The following is a 22,458-nucleotide window of genomic DNA, read 5'->3' on the forward strand; positions in this document are numbered from 1 at the left end:
TAGCCAGTTTTCCCAGCACCATTTATTAAACAGGGATTCCTTTCCCCATTTCTTGTTTTTGTCAGGTTTGTCAAAGATCAGATAGTTGTAGATATGTGGCATTATTTCTGAGGGCTCTGTTCTGTTCCATTGGTCTATATCTCTGTTTTGGTACCAGTACCATGCTGTTTTGGTTACTGTAGCCTTGTAGTATAGTTTGAAGTCAGGTAGAGTGATGCCTCCAGCTTTGTTCTTTTGGCTTAGGATTGACGTGGCAATGCAGGCTCTTTTTTGATTCCATATGAACTTTAAAGTAGTTTTTTCCAATTCTGTGAATAAAGTCATTGGTAGCTTGATGGGGATGGCATTGAATCTATAAATTACCTTGGGCAGTGTGGCCATTTTCACGATATTGATTCTTCCGATCCATGAGCATGGAATGTTCTTCCATTTGTTTCTATGCTCTTTTATTTCATTGAGCAGTGGCTTGTAGTTCTCCTTGAAGAGGTCCTTCACATCCCTTGCAAGTTGGATTCCTAGGTATTTTATCCTCTTTGAAGCAATTGTGAATGAGAGTTCACTCATGATTTGGCTCTCTGTTTGTCTGTTATTGGTGTATAGGAATGCTTATGATTTTTGCACATTGATTTTATATCCTGAGACTTTGCTGTAGTTGCTTATCAGCTTTAGGAGATTTTGGGCTGAGACAATGGGGTTTTCTAGATATACAATCATGTCATCTGCAAACAGGAACAATTTGACTTCCTCTTTTCCTAATTCAATACCCTTTATTTCCTTCTCCTGCCTAATTGCCCTGGCCAGAACTTCTAACCTTATGTTGAATAGGAGTGGTGAGAGAGGGCATCCCTGTCTTGTGCCAGTTTTCAAAGGGAATGCTTCCAGTTTTTGCCCATTCAGTATGATATTGGCTGTGGGTTTGTCATAGATAGCTCTTATTATTTTGAGATGTGTCCCATCAATACCTAATTTATTGAGAGTTTTTAGCATGAAGGGTTGTTGAATTTTGTCAAAGGCCTTTTCTGCATCTGTTGAGATAATGATGTGGTTTTTGTCTTTGGTTCTGTTTATATGCTGGATTATGTTTACTGATTTTTGTATGTTGAAGCAGCCTTGCATCCCAGGGATGAAGCCCACTTGATCATGGTAGATAAGCTTTTTGATGTGTTGCTGGATTCGGTTTGCCAGTATTTTATTGAGGATTTTTGCAAGAATGTTCACCAAGGATTTTGGTCAAAAATTCTGTTTTTTTGTTGTGTCTCTGCTAGTCTTGGTATCAGGATGATGCTGGCCTCATAAAATGAGTTAGGGAGGATTCCCTCTTTTTCTATTGGTTGGAATAGTTTCAGAAGGAGTGGTACCAGGTCCTCCTTGTACCTCTGGTAGAATTCGGCTGTAAATCCATCTCGTCCTGGACTTTTTTTGGTTGGTAAGCTATAAATTATTGCCTCGATTTCAGAGTCTGTTGTTGGTCTATTCAGAGATTCAACTTCTTCCTGGTTTAGTCTTGGGAAGGTGTATGTGTCGAGGAATTTATCCATTTCTTCTAGATTTTCTAGTTTATTTGCATAGAGGTGTTTTTAGTATTCTCCGATGGTAGTTTGTATTTCTGTGGGATCAATGGTGATATCCCCTTTATCATTTTTTATTGCGTCTATTCAAATCTTCTCTCTTTTCTTATCATTCTTGCTAGCAGTCTGTAAATTTTGTTGATCTTTTCAAAAAACCAGCTCCAGGATTCATTGATTTTTTGAAGAGTTTTTTGTGTTTCTATTTCCTTCAGTTCTGCTCTGATCTTAGTTATTTCTTGCCTTCTGCTAGCTTTTGAATGTGTCTGCTCTTGCTTCTCTAGTTGTTTTAATTGTGATGTTAGGGTGTCAATTTTAGATCTTTCCTGCTTTCTCTTGTGGGCATTTAGTGCTATAAATTTCACTCTACATGCTGCTTTGAATGTGTCCCAGAGATTCTGGTATGTTGTGTCTTTGTTCTTGGTTTCAAAGAACATCTTTATTTCTGCCTTCACTTCATTATGTACCCAATAGTCATTCAGAAGCAGGTTGTTCAGTTTCTATGTAGTTGAGCAGTTTTGAGTGAGTTTCTTAATCCTGAATTCTAGTTTGATTGCACTGTGGTCTGAGAGACAGTTTCTTATAATTTCTGTTGTTTTTCATTTGCTGAGGAGTGCTTTACTTCCAAGTATGTGGTCAATTTTGGAATAGGTGTGGTGTGGTGCTGAAAAGAATGTATATTCTGTTGATTTGGGGTGGAGAGTTCTTTAGATGTCTATTAGGTCCGCTTGGTGCAGAACTGTGTTCAATTCCTGGATATCCTTGTTAACTTTCTGTCTCATTGATCTATCTAATGTTGACAGTGGGGTGTTAAAGTCTCCCATTATTACTGTATGGGAGTCCTAAGTCACTTTGTATGTCACTAAGGACTTGCTTTATGAATCTTGATCCTCCTGTATTGGGTGCATATATTTTTAGGATAGTTAGCTCTTTTTGTTGAATTGATCCCTTTACCATTATGTAATGGCCTCCTTTGTCTCTTATGATCTTTGTTGGTGTAAAGTCTGTTTTATCAGAGACTAGGATTGCAACCCCTGCCTTTTTTTGTTTTCCATTTGCTTGGTAGATCTTCCTCCATCCCTTTATTTTTAGCCTATATGTGTCTCTGCACGTGAGATGTGTTCCCTGAATACAGCACACTGATGGGTCTTGACTCTTTATCCAATTTGCCAGTCTGTGTCTTTTAATTGGAGTATTTAGCCCATTTACATTTAAGCTTAGTATTGTTATGTGTATTTGATCCTGTCATTATGTTGTTAGCTTGTTATTTTGCTCATTAGTTGATGCAGTTTCTTCCTAGCCTTGATGGTCTGTACAATTTGGCATGTTTTTGCAGTGGCTGAAACCGGTTGTTCCTTTCCATGTTTAGTGCTTCCTTCAGGAGCTCTTTTAGGGCAGGCCTGGTGGTGACAAAATCTCTCAGCATTTGCTTGTCTCTAAAGTGTTTTATTTCTCCTTCATTTATGAAGCTTAGTTTGGCTGGATATGAAATTCTGGGTTGAAAATTCTTTTCTTTTAGCAGCACACCAACATGGCACATGTATACATATGTAACAAACCTGCATGTTGTGTACATGTACCCTAAAATTTAAAGTATAATAATAGTAAAGTTAAAAAAAAAGAATGTTGAATATTGGCCCCCACTCTCTTCTGGCTTGTAGAATTTCTGCCGAGAGATCCGCTGTTAGTCTGATGGGCTTCCCTTTTCGGGTAACCCGACCTTTCTCTCTGGCCGCCCTTAACATTTTTTCCTTCATTTCAACTTTAGTGAATCTGACAATTATGTGTCTTGGAGTTGCTCTTCTTGAGGAGTATCTTTGTGGCATTCTCTGTATTTCCGGAGTTTGAAGGTTGGCCTGCCTTGCTAGATTGGGGACGTTCGCCTGGATAATATCCTGCAGAGTTTTTTTCCAACTTGGTTCCATTCTCCCTGTCACTTTCAGGTACACTAGTTAGATGCAGATTTGGTCTTTTCACATAGTCCCATATTTCTTGGAGGCATTGTTCATTTCTTTTTATTCTTTTTTCTCTAAACTTCTCTTCTCACTTCATTTCATTAATTTCGTCTTCCATAGCCGATACCCTTTCTTCTGGTTGATCACATCGGCTACTGAGGCTTGTGCATTCTTCACATAGTTCTCGTGCTTGGGTTTTCAGCTCCATCAGGTCCTTTAAGGACTTCTATGCATTGGTTATTCTAGTTATGCATTCAGCTAATTTTTTTTCAAAGTTTTTAACTTCTTTGCCATTGGTTCAAACTTCCTCCTTTAGCTCGGAGTAGTTTGATCTTCTGAAGCCTTCTTCTCTCAACTCGTCAAAGTCATTCTCCATCCAGTTTTGTTCCATTGCTGGTGAGGAGTTGTGTCCCTTTGGAGGAGGAGAGGCGCTCTGATTTTTAGAGTTTCCTGTTTTCATGCTCTGTTTTTTCCCCATCTTTGTGGTTTTATCTACCTTTGGTTTTTGATGATGGTGACATACAGATGGGTATTTGATGCCGATGTCCTTTCTGTTTGTTAGTTTTCCTTTTAACAGTCAGGACCCTTTGCTGCAGGTCTGTTGGAGTTTACTGGAGTTCCACTCCAGACCCTGTTTGCCTGGGTATCAGCAGTGGTGGCTGCAGAACAACGGATATTGGTGAACCGCAAATGCTGCTGCCTGATCGTTCCTCTGGAAGTTTTGTCTCAGAGGAGTACCCGGCCGTGTGAGGTGTCAGTCTGCCCCTACTGGGGGTGCCTTCCAGTTAGGCTACTCGGGGGTGAGGGACCCACTTGAGGAGGCAGTCTGCCCGTTCTCAGATCTCAAGCTGCATGCTGGGAGAACCACTACTCTCTTCAAAGTCGTCAGACAGGGACATTTAAGTCTGCAGGGGTTATTGCTGTCTTTTGTTTGTCTGTGCCGTGCCCCCAGAAGTGGAGCCTACAGAGGCAGTCAGGCCTCCTTGACCTGTGTTGGGCTCCACCCAGTTTGAGCTTCCCAGCGGCTTTGTTTTCCTACTTGAGCCTGAGCAATGGCAGGCGCCTCTCCCCCAGCCTCACTGCTGCCTTGCAGTTTGATCTCAGACTGCTGTGCTAGCAATGAGCGAGGCTCCATTGGCGTAGGACTCTCTGAGCCAGTTGAGGGATATAATCTCCTGTTGTGCCGTTCGATAAGCCCGTTGGAAAAGTGCAGTATTAGGGTGGGAGTGACCTGATTTTCCAGGTGCCGTCTGTCACCCCTTTCTTTGCCTAGGAAAGGGAATTCCCTGACCTCTTGCACTTCACAGGTGAGGCGATGCCTCCCTCTGCTTTGGCTCATGCACAGTGCGCTGCACCCACTTTCCTGAGCCCACTGTCTGGCACTCCCCAGTGAGATGAACCCAGTACCTCAGTTGGAAATGCAGGAATCACCCGTCTTCTGTGTCGCTCATGCTGGGAGCTGTAAACTGGAGCTCTTCCTATTCAGCCATCTTGTCTCCACCTATGCTGTGTATTCCAATCAATAATTTTCCTTTCTTATCCTGTAGCATGTTTTTTATTTATTTAAGTTGGCCTTCATTTTTCTTTGCTGCCCCCTTGATTAGCTTAATAATTGCCCTTCTAAATTCTTTTTCTGGCAATTCAGAGATTTAGTCATGGTTTAGATCCATTGCTGATTAGTTGGTATGATCTTTTGGGGGTGTTAAAATACCTTGTTTTGTCATCTTACCAGAATTGTTTTTCTGGTTCCTTGTCATTTGGGTAGACTGTGTCAGAGGGAAGATCTGGGATTCAAGCATTGCTGATCAGATTCTTTTGTCCCATGTGGTGCTCCCTTGACATAGTGTTCTCTCTCTTTCCCTAAGAGTGGGGCTTCCTGAGAGCTGAACTGTAGTGATTGTTTTTGCTCTTCTGGGTCTAGCCACCCAATAGAGCTATCAGGCTTCATGCTGGTACTGGGGGGTGTCTGCATAGAGTCCTGTGACATGATTCGTCTTCAGGTCTTGCAGTCATGGATACCAGCACCTGCTGTAGTAGAGGTAGTAGTGAGAGGTGACAATGTGCTAGCAGCCCTCGCTCGCTCTTGGCGCCTCCTCGGTCTCAGCTTCCGCTCTGGCCATGCTCAAGGAGCCCTTCAACTGGCTGCTGCACTGTGGGGGGGCCCCTCTTTGGGGCTGTCCGAGGCTAGAGCTGGCTCCCTCTGCTCATGGGGAGGTGCAGAGAGAGAAGCACGGGCGGGATCCAGGACTGCGCATGGGCACTTGCAGGCTGGCAAGGGTTCCGGGTGGGTGCCTGGTGGGCCCTGCACTCGGCGTGGCTGGCCGGTGTCTGCTGGGCTTGATCAGGGGATTAGCTCCCTCTGGGCTGCCAGAGTGTCCGGGCTAGGTGCCACAAATTCCCATGGTGAGTGCCATTGAGAGATGAAGCCACCTGGGTTCTGGGTTGGCTCGGGACTTTGAGAACTTTTCTGTGTAGCTAAAGGATTGTAAATGCACCAGTCTTCACTCTGTGTCTAGCTAGAGGTTTGTAAACATGCCAATCAGCACTCTGTGTCTAGCTAATCTGGTGGGGACTTGGAGAACTTTTGTGTCTAGCTAAAGGATTGTAAATGCATCAATCAGCACTCTGTGTCTAGCTAAAGGTTTGTAAACACACCAATCAGTGCTCTGTTAAAATGGACCAATCAGCTCTCTGTAAAACGGACCAATCAGCTCTCTGTAACATGGACCAATCAGCAGGATGTGTGTGGGGCCAGATAAGGGAATAAAAGCGGGCCATCGGGGCCAGCAGCGACAACCTGCTCTGGTCCCCTTCCACACTGTGGAAGGTTTGTGCTTTTGCTCTTTGCGATAAATATTGCTGCTGCTGCACTCTTTGGGTCTGCACTGCCTTTATGAGCTGTAGCACTCACCATGAATGTCTGCAGCTTCACGCCTGAAGCCAGCGAGACCACGAACCCACCAGGAGGAATGACAACTCCGGAGGTGCCACCTTTATGAACTGTAACACTCACCCCAAAGGTCTGCAACTTCACTCCTGAAGTCAGCGAGACCACGAACCCACCAGAAGAAAGAAACTCTGGACACATCTGAACTTCTGAAGGAACAAACTCTGGACACACCATCTTTAAGAACTGTAACACTCACCGCGAAGGTCCGCAGCTTCATTCATTCTTGAAGTCAGCAAGACCGAGAACCCACCAATTCCGGACACAGCAGGGGAGTGAAGTGGACTCTGTGAGGGTCTTTGGTTGTGTTTTTGTCTAGTGGGCTGATTTTGTGTTGGTTGGCCTCTAGCCAGGAGGTGGCGCTTTCAAGAGCCCATCATCCACAGTCCTATAGGGAGGATGCAAACTTATTCTAGGGAAACCTGGTTAAGCATTCAGGTTTCTCAGTTGGTGGGCAGGGCCATAAAGGCCCCAAGAGGTTTGACCTTTGTCTTCAGCTAGCAGGGTGGGTAGAGAAAGTCCACCAGGAGAGGGCAAGGATAGGCATGTCTGAGCTCAGCCACTCCTTGGGTGGGATTTGCTGTGGCTGCTATGGGGGATGAGGGTGTGGTTCCCTCCCAGTCCAATGGAGTTATTTTCTCAGGGGGATTATGGCTGCCTCTTCCAAGTCATACATTGCCAGGGAAGTTGGGGAAAGCTGACAGTCACAGGCCCAGGCAGCCAGTGACCGGGGCTGGGAACTCACTTCAGACCACGAACCTCCCCATTGATAAAGCAAGCAGACTCACAGTTTTTTTGGCATCTCAAGGAGACTGCAGCAGTGTTCCAGTTCCTTCAAAGGGTCTGTGGATTCTCTCGACTTTCCTGGTATGTTCCTTTGGTAGTTCTTGGAGCAAAAGTTCACAATTTGAGTGTCCAGATGCTGCTCTGTTTGTCCGAGCAGGAGCTGCAAGCTAGTCTTACCTCTTTTTTTTTTCCCCAAAACACTTAAGAAGTTTATTGAAAATGATAAAATACGGAAACACCAGACTCTCATTTTAAAGTAAAATTGACAGTATCTTCCAAAACATTCCTAGAACTGAGCCATTCTTGTCACTACTGTAAGACAAAACCAAGTTTCAAATCTAAAATAATAAATGAATCTCCTTTTCATGGTTCTAGCCCCTACCTTAGTTATTTTTCTAAATTTTTTATTTGTACCTTTTCAAGAATGAGTAGCAGTTTTTTAAGTGATTAATATTTATGAAAACTGGACTTTCTTCATACTAAATACAAAAACAAATAAAAACAATAACCACACGCACCTTACTCAAACAGATAAAATATACATTTGTTCATTAAAGTTCATTTGCTTTAGATAATTTTTTTCTCTTCACACATTAGCACAATAAGCTAAAGTTTGATCCATGCTGCAAAAGCTATACAAAATGAAAAGCCCTGTTAACTCCGTAGGGAAATCTTAAGGCAAAAGCAAAAGCAAAAACCCTATGCTACAAAAGTAAAACAAAAAGAAGAGGGATTGGGACTATGGAGCCTGCTCAGATAAATAAGTACCACAAGGATGGAAAACAATTTTTGTACAAACAAATGTAAGAGGATAAAGTCCAAAAAAGGACAAAAAACATCAATTATCCTACAGAAATAATTATCATATCAGGTAACTTGACTCCTCAAATAAGCTCTGTTTGGATTTTAATTAACAGAATCTTAATTCTCTCCTATATTTACCAGTACTATCAGAGCTTTGTTTGGGGGGCTCTTTGCTTCCTTTTCATCATAAGACCTTTAATCAGAGGCCTCCCAAACAATTCCTGTAGAAGACAATCTTGGTGTGTTTTTGGGTCCTTCTTGGGAAATCTGTCATTTCCCTTTCCACTTTAACACTAACTCCACCTCTGGGCAGTCACTTCATGTTTTTGTGTTGCACTAGAACACATCTTTTTAGCACGGAGATTTCTTTAAGGCTACAAACTTTACAAGTTGTTTCCAGTCATTGTTTAATGAATATAAGGCATGAGTTTATCAAATGGCATGAATCAAACACTTGCACATTTCAAGTTTACATTCATCTCTAAATATAAGATTAAGAAACTATTGTCTGGTTTCCAAGTGCTTTCAGTAGTGGTGTGAAGTTTGAATACTTTTACTGTGTAGACATTAAATATTTTGTTAAATATTAAACATTATATCTTTTCCCGACTATCCAGACAGAAAGAGAAAGCAGGAAGAGGGCAAAGAAGCAACAATTAATAGACTTGTGACTTCTACGCCATCTGTAACAAGGGGAGACATTACAGTAAGGGTTTCAAAAATGACTGGAATGTGGTTTCTAAAAATTCACCTTTATGTGGCATAAAACTTTTTTTTTTCTACAAATGGTATCTTGTGCCTGCCTACAAAGGGGGAGGAAACCCAGAAAACAAAACAAAACTGGGATAGTGTCCTGTTGTGTGAAGGGAGGGCCAGTATTATACCAGAGCACTCATTTAGTAACTTAAGTGCATATTCTGTAGCAGTAAAGAAATTGTAATTTTACTTTGCCCTGTGAGTCCCTGCCACACAGAAGAGCTCTTCTTGATAAACTAAAATTTTCAAATCTGGCTATCCTCAAAGGACACCTGGAACCTGGCTTAGGTACTCAAGAAGATGAAGGCTTTCTGCTAGCAGGAAGCAATTGTCCACTACCATTTAGGCCTGCTGCACAATAGTCTAAGCACCAATCAAATTGGCTATTTCAGTTAACCTGAATGTCATTTGCTCCTACATTTTCAATTTCACTGTTTTCTAAATTAACATTTTAAAACAACTTTCTAATACAACTATAACTTTTTTTAATTACTAAAGTTATCAATATTGGGTTTAGCTGACAAAGCACTTCCTTAGGATGAACTATAGGATGCTTCTCCCATAGGCAATTTGCACATGAGTTACCTCATAATCTTTTAACTATCATTCAAAGTTAATTAATTTGTAAACATTATTGAATAACTTGGCTTATCAATTATGCATGGGAAACCAAGGAGCAACAGTGGCACAAGGCAAAAAGCCTTGAAGGAAAAATTTTTTGTCTGTATTTTCATAGGCAAAGAGGAGAGCCACAATGCTATTGGCTATTTAATCAACAGAGCTATATTGAATCGACAACTAATTTACAAGTTTCAGGGCCTTTATTAAATTTCTTAGCAATAGGCTTAAGCTACTGCTCTCTTCCCTCCTTCTCCCCATTATATACAGTCACTACTGTAAACAGCTTGTATCTACAGTCTAAGCTGTGACTTAACTGTCAGTGTACAGTTGTAGTAGGAGGATCCTTCTTTCTTAATCATTCTTTTTAATTCAAGGAGAATATTCTCTAAGTGTCTGAATAGTCTAGACAATGTGACATGTGATTTAAGTCACCCTTATACATACAGCTTCTATACTTACGTTTGAAGAGACTGTAATCCAACATTTCTTTAATAAGCCCCACAGAAAACTGTTTTTCCTTTGAGACAAACTTTCTTGGCAAAAAGTTGAATTCAATAAATGTCTACCCTAAAAGAGAGTCCCACCCCAAATCACAGGTGTAGATATTATTAAACCCGTTTCATAAAACTTGCAAGTCCCTATACTATGCAAATCGGCTCATAAATGAACACAGGATTCTCCTAACGTTTGATGACTTTAGTGTAGAAATTGGTCTCTAGAGTTCCTTCTCTTCTTCTGTGCTAGTAGCTATCTCCAAACCATTATAAAGAGACACCCCTGTGTGCCAAAGTTCCAAGGACAGTTCTCTGAGAGAAGGCAGTGCCAGCAGCTGCATGCTTAGCTTGGCTCTCTCCTGTATAGTTCTTAGCATTAGAGGATGGCTTTGGCTTATCGGGAAGGAGCTCGGTGAGGGGTTTCTAGAGAACAAGCTCCATGGAAGGATGGCTCATAAACTCAATTATTTTTTTGTAAAGTTCATCAAATTCCTTCTTCAAACCTGTTTTCATGGAGAAGGAGAAGACTACGGAGGTGGTTAACATTTCTATGAGCTTCAACTTCTTCATCTTCATCACTTATCCTATCTTCAATCTCCTGAAGCTTACTTCAGGCAACTTCACACTGGTTCTCCAGTCGTCTGATCTATTTCTTCACAAATAGCATCTAATATCCCAGGTAGAGAAAGGCTACTAGTGCATGGATTTACTCCACACTCCACACCCCTCTACATCTTGGTGTGCACAAAGAATTCATTCATTATGACCAGCACAGAGCTCTGCTTCAATTATTACTATTATTATTATTATTATTATTTTTTTTTTAGCAGGCAATCGTCATCCTCCTCCTCTCGCTTGTGTTTCTTTTTACAACGAATGAAAAAATGCCGTGCACCATTCTCCCGCTAAGGCTGCTTGGAACTGCGCATGGTCCTAGCCACTGTGCCAGCTGGGCGCTGTCTGCTCCCAGGTGGGAAAACCGGCTAGGGAAGGCGAGCCAGCGGCTGCAGGAAGTCCAAACTGCAGCTCAAAGGGAAGCCACTGAAAGGCTAGAGGAGCACAGCCATGGCCATGAGAAGGTAGCTGCAGCCACAGTGACTGCTGAGAGGCACCGGCCTCTGAGCCCACTCTGGACCCTGTATCACACCTTCTAGCGCTAGTCCTGCCTCTTATCCGCCATCTTAATCTGAGCTCTCATATGAATTTTAAAATAGTTTTTTTCTAGTTCTGAGAAGAATGTCATTGGTAGTTTGATAGGAATAGCATTGAATCCTGAAACTGCTTTTGGCAATTTGACCATTCTAATGATAATCATTCTTCCTATCCATGAGCATGAAATGTTTTTCCATTTGTTTGTGTCATCTCTTTTTTTTTTTTTTTTTTTTAGCAGTGTTTTGCATTCTCTTTGTAGAGATCTTTCACCTTTCTTGGTAGTCATGTTCCTAGGTATTTCATATTTTTTTGGTAGGGATTGTGACTGGGGTTGCATTCTTGATTTACCTCTGAACTTTACCGTTGTTGGAGTGTAGGAATTCTAGTGACTTTTTTTGTGGGGATGGAGTCCCGCTCTGTAGCCCATGCTGGAGTGCAGTGGCATGATCGCGGTCCACTGTAAACTCCACCTGCCGGCTTCAAGTGATTCTCCTGTCTCATTCTCCCAAGTAGCTGATCCTACAGGCATGCACCATTACACCTGGCTATTTTTTATATTTTTAATAGAGGCAACGTTTTGCCATGTTGGCCAGGGTAGGGTGGTCTCGAACTGCTGGCCTCAAGAGATCCACCTGCCTCCACCTCCCAATTTGCTGGGATTACAGGTGTGAGCCACCGCATTTGGCCTGTGATTTTTGTACAGTGATTTTTTATCCTGAGACTTTGCTTAAGTTGTTTATCAGCTTAAGGAGCTTTTGGGTTGAGACCGCAAGGTTTTCTAGGTGTAGGATTATGTCATCTGGACACAGGAGCAGTTTGACTTCCTCTCTTTCTATTTGGATTTTTTTTTTTTTATTTCTCTTACCTGATTGCTCTGCTGAGGACTTCCAATACTATGTTGAATAGAGTTGGTGAGACAGGGCACCTTTGTCTTGCACCAGTTTTCAAGGAGAATGCTTTCAGCTTTGTCCCATTCTGTATGATGTTGGCTGTGAGTCTCTCATACATGGCTCTCATTATTTTGAGGCATGTTTCTTCAATACCTAGTTTATTAAGAATTTTAAGCCTGAAGGGGTGTTTAATTTTATTAAAAAGCTTTTCTACAACTATTGAGATAATAGTTTGGTTTTTGTTTTTTGTTTTGTTTATATAATGAATCACATTTTTTGATTTGTGTATGTTGAACCAATTTTTAATTCTATGAATAAAATGTACTTGATCTTGGTGGATAAGTTTTTTAATATGCTGCCAGCTTCAGTTTGTCAGTGTTTTGTTGAAGATATTTTCATCAAGGATATTGGCCTGGGGTGGTTTTTTGTTGTTGTTTCCTTGCTAGGTTTTGATGTCAGGGTCGTGAAATGATTTAGGGAGAAGTCTTTTCTTCGTTGTTGTTTTTTTTGGGGGGGGAATAATTTCAGCTGGAATGATACCAGCTCTTCTTTGTACATCTGTTACTATTTAGTTGTGAATCCTTCTGGTCTTGGGCCTTTTTTAATTGGTAGGCTATTTATTAGTGATTCACTTTTGGTGCTCATTATTGGTGTGTTCAGAGATTGAATTATTTCCTGGTTTCATCTTGGGAGGGTGTATGTGTCCAGAAATTCATCTATCTTTTTCTATATCTTTTTATTTATATGCATTGCAGGTTATTATACAGTCTGGTGTTAATTCGTATTTTTGTAGGGTTTGTGGTAATATCCATTTCATAGTTTTTGATTGTATTTATTTAGATCTTCTCTCCCTATTTCTTTATTCTACCTAGCTATGCACTTATTTTATTATTTTATGTCAAAAAACCAACTCCTTGAGTTAATCTTTTAATGCTTTTTCTTGTCTCTATCTTCTTTTCAGTTCTGATTTTGGTTATTTCTTGTGTTCTGCTACCCTTGGGGTTGGCTTTTTCTTGGTTCTCTAGTTCTTCTAGTTGTGCTGTTAAGTTGTTAAATTGAGGTCTTTCTATTTATTTATTTATTTATTTATTTATTTATTTATTTTGAGACGGAGTCTCGCTCTGTCGCCCAGGCTGGAGTGCAGTGGCGTACTTTCTAACTTTTTGATATGGGCATTTAGTGCTATAAATTCTCCTTTTAACACTGCCTTACCTGTATTCTAGAGATTCTGGGATGTTGTATCTTTATGCTCATTAGTCTGAACAAACTTTTTGATTTCTATTTCAATTTCATCATTTACCCAAAAGTCATTCAGGAGCAGGTTATTCCATTTTCATGTAATTGTATGGTTTTGAATGAGTTTTTTAGTCCTGGTTTATTATTTGTTTGTGCTGTGGTCTGAGAGATTGGTTGTTATTATTTCTGTTCTTTTGCATTTGTTTAGGATTGTTTTAATTATGATTACATGATTGATTTTAGAGTATTTGTCATGTGGAGATGAGAAGAATGTATATATTACTGTTTTTTAGTGGAGAGTTTTGTTGATATCTATCAGGTCCAGTTAAGCTAGTGCTGAGTTTAGGTCCTGAATATCTTTGTTAATTTTCTGCCTTGATGATCTTTCTAATATGCTGAGTGGGGTGTTGAAGTCTCCCACTCTTACTGTGCGTGAGTCTATGTCTCTTTGAAGGTCTCTAAGATCTTGCTTTATGGATCAGAGTACTCCTATGCTCAGGGCATATATATTTATGATAGGTCTTCTTGTTTCATTGAACCTTTACCATCACATAATGCTTTTCTTTGTCTTTTTTGATGTTTGTTGGTTTAAAGTTTGTTTTGCCTGAAGTTAGGATTACATTTTGTGCTTTCTTTTGTTTTCCATTTTCTTGGTAGATTTTTCTGCAGCTCTTTAAGTCTATGTGTGTGATTTCATGTGAGATGGATTTCTCGAAGACAGCTTGCCAATGGTTCTTGGCATTTAATCGACCTTACTACTCTGTGCCTTTTAATTGGGGCATTTGGCCTGTTTACCTTCAAGGTTAGTGTTGATATGTGTACATTTGATCTTGTCAACATGATATTAGCTGGCTATTTTTCAGACTTGTTTATGTGGTTGCTTTATATTGTTACTGGCCTCTGTATTTCAGTATGTTTTTGTAGTGGCTAGTAATGGGCTTTCTTTTCCATATTTAGTGACTTTTTCAGGGGCTCTTTTAAAGTAGGTTTGATGGTAACAAATTTTCTTAGCATTTGCTTGTCTGGAAATTATCTTATTTTCTTTTTGCTTATGAAGCTTAGTTTGGCTATATATGAAATTCTGTGTTGGAGCTTATTTTCTTTAAATGCTCACCATCACTGGCCATCAGAGAAATGAAAATCTAAACCACAATGAGATACCATCACACACCAGTTAGAATGGCAATCATGAAAAAGTCAGGAAACAACAGGTGCTGGAGAGGATGTGGAGAAATAGGAACACTTTTACACTGTTGGTGGGACTCTAAACTAGTTCAACCATTGTGGAAGTCAGCGTGGCGATTCCTCAGGGATCTAGAACTAGAAATACCATTTGACCCAGCCATTCCATTATTGGGTATATACTCAAAGGACTATAAATCATGCTGCTATAAAGACACATGCACACGTATGTTTATTGTGGCACTATTCACAATAGCAAAGACTTGGAACCAACCCAAATGTCCAACAATGTTAGACTGGATTAAGAAAATGTGGCACATATACACCATGGAATACTATGCAGCCATAAAAAATGATGAGTTCATGTCCTTTGTAGGGACATGGATGAAATTGGAAATCATCATTCTCAGTAAACTATCACAAGAACAAAAAACCAAACACCGCATATTCTCACTCATAGGTGGGAATTGAACAATGAGAACACATGGACACAGGAAGGGGAACATCACACTCTGGGGACTGTTGTGGGGTGGGGGGAGGGGGAAGGGATAGCATTAGGAGATATACCTAATGCTAAATGACGAGTTAATGGGTGCAGCACACCAGCATGGCACATGTATACATATGTAACTAACCTGCACATTGTGCACATGTACGCTAAAACTTAAAGTATAATAATAATAAAATTAAAAAAAAAAAGAATGTTGACTATTGGCTTTCCAGTAGGGTTTCTGCTGAGAAGTTCACTGTTTTTCTGATTGGATTCCCTTTCTAGGTGACCTAACCTTGTTTTCTACCTGCCTTTAACATTTTTACTTTTATTTTGTGTTTGGAGAATCTGATGATTATGTTGCTTGGGGATGATTTTCTTCAGAAGTATTTTACTGGGATTCTCTGCATTTTTTGAATTTGCGTTTTGGCCTCTCTAGCTAGGTTGAAGAAGTTCTCATGAATGATAATCTGAAATATGTTTTCCAAGTTGCTTCCACTCTCTCCATCTTTTTCGGGGACTTCGGTGAATCAAAGATTTGGTCTCTTTACATAATCCCATATTTGTCAGAGGTTTTGTTCATTCTTTTAAATTTTTTTTCCTCTCTTCTTGTCTGGCTGTCTTGTTTCAGAAAGCCTGTCTTTAGGCTCTGAGATTCTTTCCTCCATTTGGTCTACTTTCCTATTAATACCTGTGATTGCATTATGAAATTTTTGTCATGTGATTTTCAGCTCTATTAGTTCAGTTATATTTCTTTCTATAGTGGCTATTTTATCTTTCAGCTCTTTTATTATTTCATTTTGATTCTTAGCTTATATAGATTGGGTTTTGATGTACTCCTGGATCTCAATGATCTTCCTTTTTATTCATATTATAAATTTTATTTCTGTCATTTCAGCCATCAGCCCTGTTCAGAACCTTTGCTGGAGAGGTGGTGCAGTCATTTGGAGGACCAAGGCACTCTGGCCTTTTGAGTTGTCAGGGTTCTTGGGCTGGTTTTCTCATCTTTATGGGCTTATGGGGTTTTTTTATTTTTAAAATTTTTGGTCTGAGTTGCTGAACTTGCATTTTTTTCTTGTATTTTATTTATGCCCTTTATGGTTTGATTGTGGTATGAAGTCACTTAAGCCAACTGGCTTCATTTCTGGAAGATTTTAGGGGACCAACACTCTACTTTGAATTCTTGTACCATTTGCTCTCACTCTGGGGGCCTTGTATCAGGCCCCAGAATTGTTCTCTGTCTTTCTGATGTTTGAAATTCACTACACTGAGGGGCCAAGATGCTCTCCAGCAGCTGGTCACTAGACTCTGATGGGTGGTGTCAGCCAAAGTGTTTTGTAATGCGGCTACTGAAGAATCTGTTCATTTTTGCATGTGCCAGCGACAGCAGCAGTCTGGCAGGTGCACACTTGTCACCTGTGGCAGGGTGCTAACAGGGGCTTGGGGGACTGCCTCTATGTGAGTGTTCATCACAGTGGTGAAGGCAGTTCGGCTTGGGGCCAAGGGGTCCTTGTTTGCAAGGGTCATGATGGTGGTGGTGTTCGCATGGGGTGGAGCAGGTCTGTGTGCATTCTTTTCGTGCCACAGATATGGGTGGTTGCTCAGGGTGGAGGAGAATTCCTTGCTCTTTATGCTTAGTTTTTCTCCTGTGACAGTGTTGGTGCAAGGGTGGGCCTTGCTGATTCTGTGCTTGCCAAGGCTCTGACTGCAATGGCGGTTTGTGCAGAGAGGGCAGTGGTCTGTATATTTGCTGTAGCAGTGGAAGGGCAGGGTGCAAGCACAGAGGTGCACTGACAGGTCAAAGAAAGCAAACATGCCCATGTACACACTTGTCATCAAAGTGATGTGCAGGGTTGCTGTTGGCCCACGGGAAGCTGCATTGTGAGGAGGTAGCAGAAATTCTCTTGTGTGGCCATGGGGGCAGCACTGTTGGAGCTCTCAATTAGTCAGAAACGTTTCACCAGCACAGAAGCCATGATGCAGGTCCCTAGGGCACTCAAGGCTTCTTTGCACAAGTGTGACTAGGCTTGGGCCAACTGGAGAGGCCAGGAAATTAAGGGCTGCTCATGTCAGACCAGCCCCATGTGGTGGACAAGAACACCCTGCAGAGTTAAGGTTCAATAGTTCCTCTAGGGCTAACGTTTCCTATGGGAGCAAGTCAAGCCTGGGGGAATGGCTGCCTCTGCCTCTGCTCCACTACAGATGCTGCTGCACGAAACTCTCTGGGCTTCACCTCAGCTGGATTGCTACCCTTACCACTTCTTTAAGCAGGTCTCCCTGCCAACTCGAGTGTCCATGGTGGTTGAGAGGTCTCCTTCTGCTGGCATTCAAGAAGCCTATGGAGAGAACAGGTTGCCTTTTTACCAGTTCAACTCATGCATTCTTCTGGAGTTACTGGCGGCCAGGAACAAGTCCCAGTGTGGAGTAGCCCCGCTTTCTCCGTCTTGCTAGCTACTGTTTATTTCTTCTCTCCACTCTGATGATACATTAGGAGTGTGCCAATCATCTCAGTCCCTCAGTGGCAACTGGGTGCACTATATATATATATATATATATATATATATATATATATATATATAGTGAGTATTATGTTTATTTGTTTTATTTTTTATATATAATTTAAGTTCTGGGATACCTGTGCAGAATGTGCCAGTTTGTTACCTAGGTATACACGTGCCATGGTGGTTTGTTGCACCCGTCAGCCCGTCACCTACATTAGGTATTTCTCCTAATGCTATCTCTCCCCTAGCGCCACCCCCCACCCCCCACCCCCCACCGCCAACAGGACCTGGTGTGTGATGTTTCCCTCCCTGTATTCACATCTTCTCATTGTTCAACTCCCGCTTATGAGTAAGAACATGTGGGGTTTTGTTTTCTGTTCCTGTGTTAGTTTGCTGAGAATGATAGTTTTGAGCTTCATCCCTATCCCTGCAAAGGACATGAACTCATCATTTTTTATGGCTGCATAGTATTCCATGGTGTGTATGTGCCACATTTTCTTTTTCCAGTCTATCATTGATGGGCATTTGGGTTGGTCCCAAGTCTTTGCTATTGTGAATACTGCTGCAGTAAACATATATGGCCATGTGTCTTTATAGTAGAATGATTTATAAGCCTTTGGGTATATACCCAGTAGTGGGATTGCTGGTTCAAATGATATTTCCTGTTCTAGGTTCTTGAGGAATTGACACACTGTCTTCCACAATGGTTGAACTAATTGACACTCCCACCAACAGTGTAAAAGTGTTCCTATTTCTCCACATCCTCTACAGCATCTGTTGTTTCCTGACTTTTTAATGATCATCATTCTAACTTGCATGAGATGGTATCTCATTGTGATTTTGATGTGCATTTCTCTAATGACCAGTGATGATGAGCTTTTTTTCATATGTTTGCTGGCCGCATAAATGTCTTATTTGAGAAGTATCTCTTCATATCATTTGCCCACTTTATGATGGGGTGGTTTGTTTTTTGTCTTGTAAATTTGTTTAAGTTCTTTGTAGATTCTGGATATTAGCCCTTTTCCAGATGGGTAGATTGCAAAAATTTTTTCCCATTCTGTAGGTTGCCTGTTCACTCTGATGATAGTTTCCTTTGCTGTGCAGAAGCTCTTTATTTTAATTAGATCCCATTTGTCAATTTTGGCTTTTGTTGCCATTGCTTTTGGTGTTTTAGTCATGAAGTCTTTGCCCATGCATATGTCCTGAATGATATTGCCTAGGTTTTCATTTAGGGATTTTGTATTTGTTTGTTTTAGGTCTTACATTCAAATCTTTAATCTATCTTGAGCTAATTTTTGTATAAGGTGTAAGGAAGGGGTCCAGTTTCAGTTTTCTGCATATGGCTAGCCAGTTTTCCCAACACCATTTATTAAATAGGGAACCCTTTCCCCACTGCTTGTTTTTGGCAAGTTTCTCAAAAACAGATGGTTGTAGACTTGTGGCATTATATCTGAGGCCTCTGTTCTGTTCCATTGGTCTATATATCTGTTTTGGTACCAGTACCATGCTGTTTTGTTTACTGTAGCCTTGTAGTATAGTTGAAGTCAGGTAGTGTGATGCCTTCAGCTTTTATTTTTTTGCTTAGGATTGTCTTGGCTATATGGGCTCTTTTTCACTTCCATATGTAAAGTAATTTTTTCTAATTCTGTGAAAAAAGTCAATGGTAGCTTGATGAGGATAGCATTGAATCTATAAATTACTTTGGGCAATATGGCCATTTTCATGGCATTGATTATTCCTGTCCATGAGTATGGAATGATTTTCCAATTGTTTGTGTCCTCCCTTACTTCCTTGAGCAGTGAGACCTGAGATTTTCCTGAAGTTGCTGGTCAGCTTAAGGAGATTTGGGGCTGAGACAACAGGGTTTTCTAAATATACAATCATGTGATCTGCAAAAGAGACAATTTGACTTCCTCTTTTCCTGTTTGAATACCTTTTATTTTTTTCTCTTGCCTGATTGCCCTGGCCAGAACTTTCAATAATATGTTGAATCGGAGTGTCTTGTACCAGTTTTCAAAGGGAATACTTCTGACTTCTGCCCATTCAGTATGATATGGACTGTAGGTTTGTTATAAATAGTTCTTGTTATTTTGAGATACTTTCCATCAATACCCAGTTTATTGAGAGTTTTTAGCATGAAGAGGTGTTGAATTTTATTGAAGGCCTTTTCTGCATCTATTGAGACAATCATATGGTTTTTGTCCATTGGTTCTGTTTATGTGTTGGATTACATTTATTAATTTGCATATATTGAACCACCCTTGCATCCTGGGGATGAAGCTGATTTGATCATGGTGGATAAGCTTTTTGATGTCCTGCTGGTTTCAGGTTGCCAGTATTTTATTGAGGATTTTTGCATCGATGTTCATCAGGAATATTGGCCTGAAGTTTTCTTTTTTGTTGCTGTTGTTGTGTCTCTGCCAGGTTTTGGTATCAGGATGATGCTGGCCTCATAAAATGAGTTAGGGAGGAGTCCCTGTTTTTCTATTGTTTGGAATAGTTTCAGAAGGAATGGTACCAGCTCCTCTTTGTACCTCTGGTAGAATTCGGCTGTGAATCTGTCTTGTCCTGGGTTTTTTTGGTTGGTAGGCTATTAATTACTGCCTCAATTTCAGAACTTGTTATTGGTGTATTCAGGTATTCGACTTCTTACTGGTTTAGTCTTTTGGAGGGTGTATGTGTCTAGAAATTTACCCATTTCTTCTAGGTTTTCTATTTTATTGACATAGAGGTATTTCTAGTATTCTCTGATGGTAGTTTGTATTTCTGTGGGATCAGAGGTGATATCGATTCTTTTCTCTTTTCTTCTTTATTAGTCTGTCTAGAGGTCTATCTATTTTGATGATTTTTTCAAAAAACCAGCTCGTGGATTCATTGATTTTTTGAAGGGATTTTGTGTCTCTATCTCCTTCAATTCTGCTCTGATCTTAGTTATTTCTTGTCTTCTTCTAGCTTTTGGATTTGTTTGCTCTTGCTTCTCTAGTTCTTTTAATTTTGATGTTAGGGTGTCAATTTTAGATCTTTCCTGCTTTCTCCTGTGGACATTTAGTGCTATAAATTTCCCTCTAAATACTGCGTTAGCTGTATCCCAGAGATTCTGGTAAGTTGTGTCCTTGTTCTCGTTGGTTTTGAAGAACTTATTTATTTCTGCCTTAATTTCGTTATTTACCCAGTGGTCAGTCAGGAGCAGGTTGTTCAGTTTCCATCTAGTTGTGCAGTTTTTAGTGAGTTTCTTAATCTTGAGTTCTAATTTGATTGCACTGTGGTCTGACAGGCTGTTTGTCATGATTTCCATTCTTTTGCATTTGCTGAGGAGTGTTTTACTTCCAATTATGTCATCAATTTTAGAATAAGTGCAATGTGGTGCTGAGAAGAATGTATATTCTGTTGATATGGGGTGGAGAGTTCTGTAGATGTCTATTAGGTCAGCTTGGTCCAGAGCTGAGTTCAAGTCCTGAATATTCTTGTTACTTTTCTGTCTTGTTTACCTGTCTAATATTGATAGTGGGGTGTTAAAATCTCCCACTATTATTGTGTGGGAGTCTAAGTCTCTTTGTAGGTCTCTAAGAACTTGCTTTATGAATCTGGGTGCCCCTGTATTGGGTGCATATATATTTACGTTAGTTACCTCTTCTTGTTGCATTGATCCCTTTACCATTATGTAATGTTCTTGGTCTTTTTAGATGTTCATTGGTTTAATGTTTGTTTTATCAGAGACCAGGATTGCAACCCTTGCTTTTTGTTGTTGTTGTTGTTTTTTGCTTTGTTAATCTTCTATCCTTTTATTTTGAGCCTAGGTGTGTCTTTGCATGTGAGATGGGTCTCCTGAATACAGCACAGTGATTGGTCTTGACTCTTTATCCAATTTTTCCATCTGTGTTTTTTAATTGAGGCATTCAGCCCATTTACTTTTAAGGTTAATATTGTTATGTGTGAATTTGATCCTGTCATTATGATGCTAGCTGGTTATTTTGCTTGTTAATTGATGCAGTTTCTTCATAGTTTCGACGGTCTTTACAATTTGGCAGGTTTTTCTCATGGCTGGTACCTTGTTTTTTGTTTTTGTTTTTGTCTTTGTTTTTGTCTTTGTTTTTCTGTGTTTAGTGTTTTCTTCAGGAGCTCTTGTAAGGTAGGCCTGGTGGTGACAAAGTCTCTCAACATTTGCTTGTCCGTAAAGGATTTTATTTCTCCTTGGCTTATGAAGCTTAGTTTGGCTGGATATGAAATTCTGGGTTGAAAATTCTTTTCCTTAAGAATGTTAAATATTGGCCCCCACTCTCTTCTGGCTTGTAGGGTTTCTGCAGAGAGATCTGCTGTTAGTCTGATGGCCTTCTTTTTGTGCGTAACCACACCTTTCTCTCTGGCTGCCCTTAACATTTTTTCCTTCATTTCACCCTTGGTGAATCTGATGATTCTCAAGGCGTAACTTTGTTGTGTTCTCTGTATTTCCTGAATTTGAATGTTGACCTGTCTTGCTAGGTTGGGGAAGTTCTCCTGGATGATATCCAGGAGAGTGTTTTCCAACTTGGTTCCATTCTTTCCGTCACTTTCATGTACAGCAATGAAACATACATTTGGTCTTTTCACACAGTCCCATATGTCTTGGAGGCTTTGCTTGCTTCTTTTCATTCTTTTTTTTCTAATCTTGTCTTCATGTTTTATTTCATTAAGTTGATCTTCAATCTCTGATATCCTTTCTTTTGCTTGATCGATTTGGCTAGTGATACTTGTGAACGCTTCATGAAGTTCTCGTGCTGTGTTTTTCAGCTCCATCAGGTCAGTTATATTCTTCTCTAAACTGGTTATTCCAGTTAGCAATTCCTCTAACCTTGTTTCAAGATTCTTAGCTTTTTTGCATTGAGTTAGAACATGCTTCTTTAGCTCTGAGGAGTTTGTTATTACCCACCTTCTGAAGCCTACTTCCTTCAATTCATCAAATTTATTGTCCATCCAGTTTTGTTCCTTTGCTGGTGAGGATTTTTGATCATTTGTAGGAGAAGAGGCATTTTGGTTTTTGGAATTTTCAGCCTTTTTGCACTGGTTTTTCCTCATCTTTGTGGATTTATCTGCCTTTGGTCT

At 40.4% G+C, this 22,458-nt stretch overlaps 1 protein-coding gene and 1 pseudogene across 1 annotated transcript in view; one reads left to right on the forward strand and one right to left on the reverse strand.

The window, feature by feature from the left end:
• The window catches only part of KLF8 (KLF transcription factor 8), a 373,193-nt gene that overhangs the window by 128,330 nt on the left and 222,405 nt on the right, over positions 1–22,458 (forward strand). The window lies entirely within an intron of this gene.
• Positions 10,150–10,995, reverse strand: LOC100442397 (coiled-coil domain-containing protein 117-like; annotated as a pseudogene).

This window comes from Pongo abelii, chromosome X (assembly GCF_028885655.2).
Source record: "Pongo abelii isolate AG06213 chromosome X, NHGRI_mPonAbe1-v2.0_pri, whole genome shotgun sequence".
In the NCBI taxonomy this organism is placed as follows: Eukaryota; Metazoa; Chordata; class Mammalia; order Primates; family Hominidae; genus Pongo; species Pongo abelii.